This window comes from Capsicum annuum, unplaced genomic scaffold (genome assembly GCF_002878395.1).
Source record: "Capsicum annuum cultivar UCD-10X-F1 unplaced genomic scaffold, UCD10Xv1.1 ctg82426, whole genome shotgun sequence".
NCBI classification, from domain to species: domain Eukaryota; kingdom Viridiplantae; phylum Streptophyta; class Magnoliopsida; order Solanales; family Solanaceae; genus Capsicum; species Capsicum annuum.
The window spans coordinates 424,018-432,875 of record NW_025893220.1 but is presented as its reverse complement, the minus strand read 5'-3'; positions in this window follow the sequence as shown (position 1 = coordinate 432,875).

Genomic DNA, 8,858 nt, shown 5'->3' with positions numbered 1-8,858 from the left:
TCAGGGTATTACAAACTTAGTATCAGAGCCTAAGGTTCAATAGTGTCCTAGGAAGTATGAAAACTGCATTTAGTTGAGTCTTGTAAAAAGGTGTATTGCGCGCCACATTTATGTGTTAGAGGCTATGAAATATTTTAGGAACACTTTCTGTTCTTTTAGTAATCATGTCATACCAATGAGCGTGAGCTCAAATTTAAACCTCAGTCTAATTCAATTCTCCCTTTCTTCTACCGAACATGCCTCCCAAAAAAAGAAACAGAAATCTGTTCGAATGGCACTAGCAGAACTCAGAGAATTGAAAGATCAGTTGAAGGATTTCTTAGAGAAGGGATTCATTAGATCCAGCATTTCCTCGCGGGGCAAATCAATATTAGTCGTTCTCAAGAAAGACGGTTCTCTCAGAATGTACATTAATTACCGTCAGCTCAATAAAGTCACAGCCAAAAACAAGTATCCTATTCCCAAAATTGGTGACTTGTTCGACCAACTTTAGGGTGCCATTTATTTTTCTAAGATATACCTCAGATCAACCTATCATCAGCTAAGAGTCAGTGAATGTGACATTCAAAAAACATCTTTCTGTACTTGGTATGGTCACTTCGAATTGTTAGTTATGTCTTTTGGTCATACCAATGCCGCATCAACTTTCATGGACTTGATGAACTATGTGTTGAAGCAGTACTTGGACATGTTCATCTTATTCTTCATAGATGACATTTTTGTCTATTCCCGCAGTGAGCGTGATCGTGCAGACCATCTCTAAATTATACTTCATACTCTCAGAGATCATCATCTGTTCGCCATATTCATTAAGTGCAAATTTTGGCTAAGGTCAGTAGAATTCCTTGGTCATATCATTTCTGGTGATGGAATTAGAGTTGATCCTCGAAAGATCAAAACAGTAAGAGAATGGCCTCACCTTATATCTTTATCAAATATTAGGAGTTTGTTGGGTTTGGATGGCTATTATAGATTATTTTTAAGGGGTTTTCTTCTATTGTATCCCCTATGTCCATATTGACTCAGAAGAAAGTCAAGTTTCAATGATCAGATCCTTGCAAGAAGATTTTTTATGAGTGAAAAACTCGACTCACCTCAGCTTTAGTTTTGGCCCTTTTAGATAGTTGCGAAGGTTGCATAGTGTATTGTGATACATCCAGAGTAGGTTTGGGTTGTGTCCTCATGCAGCATGGTATGGTCATAGCCTACGCATTCAGGTAAATTAAGCCATGAGAAGAATTATCCTACTAATGATCTTGAGTTAGCAGCCATAGTTTTTGCCTTAAGATTTGGACGCATTATCTATACGGGCTTTATGTAGGTGTGTTCGCAGATCATAAGAACCATCAGTATGTCTTTTCTCAGAAATATCTCAATCTTCCTCAAAGAAGGTGGTTAGAGCTCTTGAAAGTTTATTACATCAGTGTCCTTTATTATCTAGGCAAGGCCAACGTCATGGCCGATGATCTTAGTAGGCTATCTATGGGTAGTGTTGCTAATGTTGAGGACAGTAAGAAGAAGTTAGCTCAGGAAATCCATCAGCTTTCCAGACTAGTCATTCTCTTAGTCGATTTAGAGGAGGGTGACATATGGGTTAAGAGTAGTTTAGAATCATCTCTAGTTTGCGAGGTGAAGGAAAAGCAAAATAGAGATCCCGGTCTAGTCTAGTTGAAAAAGTCAGTCAAAGATCAGAAAATAGAGGTTTTCTCCTAAGGGGGAGATGGAGTTTTGCATTGTTAGGGTTGTCTGGGTGTTCCAGGTTTAGATGACTTAAGGTAGCGAATTTTATAGAAGCGCATGGTGCACGCTACTCTATTCATCCAGGGGCCACAAAGATGTACACTGATGTGTAGGAAATCTATTGGAGAAGTTGGATGAAGAGATATATTGTAGAGTTTGTGGGTAAGTGCTCTACATGTCAGCATGTTAAGATAGAGCATTAGAAGCCTAGTGGGTCCATGCAGGAGTTTAGTATTCCTACTTAGAAGTGGGAAGAAATAAACATGCACTTTGTGACTGGTTTGCCTCGTACTCATCGCCAGTATGATTCATTCTGGGTTATTATAGACAAAATGACTAAGTTATCTCATTTCCTTCCAGTACAAACCTCTTATTTAGCTGAGGATTATGCCACACTCTATATCAGAGAGTTGGTAAAATTATATGGTGTTTTGTTATCTATTATCTCAGACAGAGGTACGTAGTTCACCTCTCACTTCAGGAAAGCATTCTAAAAGGGTCTTGGTACCCAAGTTCATCTCAGTACAGCCTTCCACCCTCAGATAGATGGTCAATTAGAAAGGACTGTTTAGAATTTAGCAGATATACTAAGAATGTGTGCAATTGATTTCAAGGGTAGTAGGGATGACCACTTGCGTTTGATTAAGTCTGCCTACAACTACAACTATCATTCCAACATTCGGATGGCTCTAGTCGAAGTTCTCTATGGTAGGAGATGCAGATCTCCAATAAGTTGGTTCAAAGTTAGTGAGGCCTCAGATATAGGGCCTGACTTAGTATTTGACGTTTTAGAGAAAGACAGTTCATCAGAGAAAGACTACGGGCTGCTTAAAGCTGACAGAAGTATTATGAAAATGTATGCAAAAAAGATCTCGAGTTCGAGATTGGTGATTATGTCTATCTAAAGATCTCTCTTATGAAGGGAGTGAAGAGGTTCGGTAAGAAGGGAAAACTCATCCCCTGATGTGGCGGTCCCTTTAAAATTCTCAATCACTTCGGCAAGGTAACTTATGAGCTCAAATTACCTTTAGATCTAGCATTATTTTATCTAGTCTTTCATTTCTCTTTGCTCAAGAAGTGCATAGGTGACCCAACAATTGTGTCCCTATTCATAGCGTAGATGTTCAGAATAGCCTCTCTTATGAAGAGATTGCAGTTGAAATCCTAGACTCTCAGACTCGTAGACTAAGGAACAAAGAAGTCACTCTAGTCAAAGTTCTTTGCTGAAATCAGACAGTTGAGGGAGCTACTTGTGAAGAAGAAGCAGACATGTGTACCAAGTATCCTCACCTCTTCTCCGCCAACACAGATCCAACTGAAGGTAAAAGTTCTCCTTAATCTTTTCATTTTTATGTTCAAATTCTAGTTACAAGCTTGGTATCCATTTTATATTCAGAATTCCATTATAAACTTGGTATTAAATACCATTGCATATTCAGTCATGCATTCACACCAATTTAGTCATATAATTATGCATCAGATATGCATTCTCATTGTGATAAACTTAGTTCCTCAGAACAGTCAGTCATGCATTCATGAATCGGTTACATATGCATCAGATATTTGGGTTTAGTATGATATATTCAGTTATTAGTCATGTTAGTTATGAAGTCATGTTTCAATTGTTTATGTTTAGTATGTACTTTAGCTTATCCTTTCTCCCATCTCAATCAGACTTATTTGAGGATGAATATTCTTAAGGTAGATATATTGTAGTACCTCATACTTTTACCTAGCTTGAAATCATCCTAAGAATGTTAGAAGCTTACTTTGAAAGATGAATTCACTATTATAGGTGTCGTATTTTTAAGATTTTCACTTTTTATTGAATGAGAAATTCAATAAGCTTTCCATCGATACCCATTTCATCAAAATCTGGTATTAGGGTAGAAAGTTATCGTTGAAATATAGAAAGCAATCAAAACCCCCCCCCCCCCCCGGTGTGATGGTGAGGGTCGATAGACCATTTAGCTAGCGACGGACTGTCACCCAAGCCATTGTTATGGAGGTAGTAAGAACATATTATACCTAAGGTCGATAGCTTAGGCCAACAGACCTTTAAGCTAGTGATGGACCATCACCTAAGCCACCGTAGAAGAGGCAATGAACCCTTATTCTTCCTAGGTACGATGGTCAGGACTGATGGACAATTGACCTAGCGTTGGAGAGTCTCACCCACCGTTGCATATTTTGTTCTGTTAGTTTAAAAAGTTTTTTTTATGTTTTTTACCACTCTTTCTAATGCCTAATAATATGAGATCAAGGCTCATAAGTTCATTATCCATCTACAACATCAAATTATGGTTTTCACTAAAAGATAATCCCTAAGAACAAGATCCAAATCCTTCTTCAAGAAACTAAGAGATTACAAGTTCTTCAAGACCAAGAACTTCAAGAAAATCACAATCACGGCTTGTCATGTGTTGATTCATGGGTCCCTTTCACCCATGCAGCTCAAGAATCTCTTTTCAAAATCCAAGATTTGTGTATTTATGAATTTTCATAATTTAAATTGAATTGAAAGTCATGTTCATGATGTTGTGGGGTTTTGATTCATGTTTGAAATTACATATTCCACCGATTGACCCTATGATGCGGTGATTTGCATAATAATCAAGATAAACCCTTAAATTTACACTTTGATTGATGTATCCATGATTATTAGATGTATTGATGATTGTATAAACAAATCATGCTCCCCATGTGTTCCATTAAATGCCTATGTGAAGAAAAAGTTTCATACTAGTATGATAATATGAAATCCCCATTTATGTACAAGTTTATGCATGTCTAGTATTTGATGAAAGATCTTAGTCAATGAATGATATGAAATGTCTTAGTCAATGAATTATGGATATATATGTAGCCATTGTTGTGATTTAGAACTTGTACTTCATTAAATCTCCAACTTATTATATTATGGATTGTTGATGTTGGTCATGTATTCAAGAAAGTCATGCTTTGTTAGTTTCTTCCCATAGAGTCCTCGGGGTACTTGTAACTAAAAATTTAGCTGTGTGCCTAAAATCAGTGTTATGTTTTCAAGATACTCTCAGTTAAGCTATGATCCATAGAATTCAATCAGTCTCACAACTCAGGAAAACTTAGTAATCTCAGTAGTATTTTGTCAGTCCAAGGAAATTCAGTAACTCAGTACAGTTAGTTCAGTTAATCATGTTCAGTGTCTATTAAGATCGGAGTATAAATTAGTATCAAGTGAACCCAAGGATGGTAACCAACCTGTTATATGAGGGTGTGATTCATAAAAACAAACCTTGTGTTCCACAACTACATAGCTAGTATAGGTTGAGACATCATAGCCTATTATATGAGGGTAGATGAGGTGGCTTAACCTGTTATATAAGGGTTCCCACCATTCTAACTAGAGTTACTTGTTATATGAGGGTTACTTACAGATTGTCCTTAGAAGTGGTGCGGTATTGACACCCTTTTATTTGGGGTTACATATTGGACCCCAACTAGCTATATTGTGTTATTTGGGGCATGTCGGTTAGATGACTACTTTTCATAGTTTTTAGTTACATTTCAGGACTATAAGATACAGTCATTCAGTCTCACTAATAGAACTCAGGTAGTTCAATAGAATTTAGGACTGTCAGATACAGTCAACTTAGAATAAAATGATACTCGGCTTGTTCAATCAGAAACCATACTGTCAGATAAAGTCGCTCAATATTAGTTATTTCAGTTATACAGTTATCAGTATCACATGTTATCAGTACTCAGATTTAGTAATCATGTTATCACGAACTCAGTTCTAGTTATTATGTCTTCATGCATATATTCTCACGTCCATGTTATTCAATCAGTTAGTACAGTTCATGCATGTAAACCATTTGCATTCAGCCTACCTCACATGTATACCAATACATTTAGATGTACTGACATAGTTGCGCTATTGTATATTATACCATAGATTTTGAAGCATGAGCTCCAGCATCAGTAGCATTCCAGTCTCAGCAATCAAAGTTAGCAGTGAGTCCTCATCCTTCAAGGGCATGACCATTACTTTATTATCTCATTAGTTACTTTATTTCAGTATTTAGAGTTAGTTAGGGACATGTCCCATCAACTCCTTATTTTGACAGTTCAGTTTGTTAGAGGCTTTTCAGACTAGGATGTTCAAATAGTTATTTCAGTTCTTTTGGGTATTTCATACCCCCTCCAGATGTTATGTTTTATCAGCTGTGTTACAATTTCGAACCTTATGGCATTTCAATCTATATTTTTACATTTATATAGTATATTTTGTTGTGTATAGGTACAGATATCAATCATGGGTTAGATTGTGGTCCTTCGGGGTTATGAGCACCATGTAGCTTCAGGGTACCAGATTCAGGGCGTTAAAGAAATGTAGGCTAAGGGATAGGTAGGTACTACTTTGACAAAGAATAGTTACTATCTTATCTAAGAGCTTTAGTACATCAAACCTTTTATTCAATTCACCTCTAACAACCATTGTCCACCATTTTTGTCTACCCATATATTTAGTTATGCCCTATTTCATTAATCTCACTCGCATATAATATAGAAGGGTGTATTATCAAATAGTTAGTGAATCAATTTTAGCATAAATTTCTTTCACTCTCATCCATAATACTTCAATTGTACACACCAATAACGATTACCTTGGGGCTTCACTTTCACCTTTTCGTCTCTTATTTATCATACTACTTAACTTCTTTAAGTTTTTCCTAATGTTCTTAGGATCTTTGGATAAAATTAAGGTCAATCAAAGAAGGTAATTGGGATACATACAAGGATACCAAGGAAAATATGCTAAAGGATAAATTGGGCTAACGAGGAATATGCACAAGGGTAGGTAACAAAAGGTATGAAACATGGCTATCAAAGATATGTCTATATCATCCTAAACCTATACTCTTTATTCGCTTTAAACACACTAGGCAAGTTCTAGAATCACATTCAACAAGTAATACACAAACACCTCACATACTCATAGACTCTCAACCAAACAATAGCCTGAATTTAACATTAAGCAAACAAGTTCAAAAGTCATAAACTAAGGACTAGGAGTCTCAAAAGTAATAATACACAAAATCAACATTCACTTTAAATTAAAAACCCCTTATATCATGAAATTATAATTAGAATAAATATGAACATCCCACTTAATCCTAAAAGAAATTTTTTTTAAAATTACTCCTAAAAAGAAAAAGGATACAAGGTTCAAGGGGCACCCTATCAAAAAGAATCAAAAAGAAAAACCACGGGGTGGGTGAAGTGTGCACCTACGAGACTGACCCATACAACTAAAACAAAAAGGAAAGTCTTCTTGTAATTTTTTTCAAATTTACCCAAATCTACAAAGAAAAACTAAGAATCAAGACCCTACAACATCACTTCACCCAAAACAATGGGAATTTTCCCACCCCACACTAAAAATCTATTTTATACCCAAAGTATACTTAAAAATAGAGATATAAATACCCCTTTAGGCTTTTAAGCCTAGCTAGAATCATATTTTATCATTAATAGGTTTCAGGGACACCACACTCGGTCTTCGCCATTCTCTTTAGCTTAAGTTTCTGGTACTCAGACTTTCCATCCACCTGTGACTCAACAAAAACAAAAATTATGTGAAGTAAAAACTAAAAATATTAAAAAATAAATACATACCTCAACACTGGTTGCCTCCCATGTAGTGCCTAATTTAGTGTCATGACATGACCTACATCAACTCATCTATTTCCCTTCATCCTCTTCCTCCTGCTTGGAGGCCGTATTCTCATTCATTTTTAACCTCTTGAATTTTCACTCCAAGGTTTAGGATCATAAATTAGCATCCTTTCAGGAATAGGTATTGGTGGCTTGGGTAGCTCATTGAGAAAGTTTGGAAAGGTTTTTGTTAGAGTGGGCTTCCCCTCCACACTCATCCACTTCCATCACTATAAGAATGCATAAATCCTTGTAAAGGGATAGTGTGTTAAGTGGTTTGTGAACCTTGAATAACATCTCTTCATCATCTAACATATTGTGAGCGCGCCCTATCTCATATCTATTAGTTCTCCTCCCATTCCAAAGAGTAAACATACCAAGATAATCAACACTTTCTCATCTGCCTTATAATCTAAAACAATAAAGTAAGTAGGTATAATAAACTTACCAACATTGATGAGAAGGTCCTGGATGATTTCTTTAGCATAGCCTATATTCAGATATACCATTAAGAGGAGCACAGAGCACGGTCTTGGTTTCCCCAAACCCAAGGTCTCAAACATTGATAGAGGCATCAAATTAGTACTTTCTCCCAAACTCTCAGCGCATAGACCACCTCATAGCTTCTAATATAAATCGGTAGAGTGACCCTCCTAGTGTCCTTAAGATTTTTGAGCAACTTCTACATCACCACAGAGCTACACTCCTCAGTGGTACTATCTCAACATTCTATAGCTTAACTTTATTAGTTACCACATCCTTCAATTACTTAGCATTCTTGGGTATTCCCTGCTAAACATCTAAAAGAAGAAGATTAATGTGAAACTCTCTAAACTTGTTAAAGAACGTCTTAAAGATTGCATCCTTCTTTGTTTTTCTCAACGTCTATGTAAATGATGGTGGTGGTCTATTTTACTGAGAAACTTTTTTGTTTAGGTACTAAGACTTTGCCAAATAATCATCATCTTTGTCTAAAGCTTATTGAGAAATCAACTTTGGATCTACCTCTTTATTTGTCATTAGAGGCCTTTTATTCAGCCTTTTATCATTCCTTGAAGTAATTTCCATTACTCGTTAAGGTTCATTGTAACTTCTCAAACCACCTAGTGGACTGTTTTTTGTACTTTCTGTATTTGCCCCAACTGAGGCTCCAACTCCCTCTGAAGTAATTATTGATTGTTGAGTTCAACAACCATCTGTTCTTGGATGTCCATGATCTTATTTAAAAGGTGCTCTATGTTGTTGGCATGTGTGTTTTGCCCCTACTTAGTTTTCTAATTATTGCTCTATAAATAATTTGGTGCCTGACTCTGCCACTTTTGGTTGTAAAAATTACAATAATTTGGCCTTTGAGCACTACCCATAAAACTCATTGACTTTGGATATTCAACACATATCTAAAGAGTGTCTTCTATTTC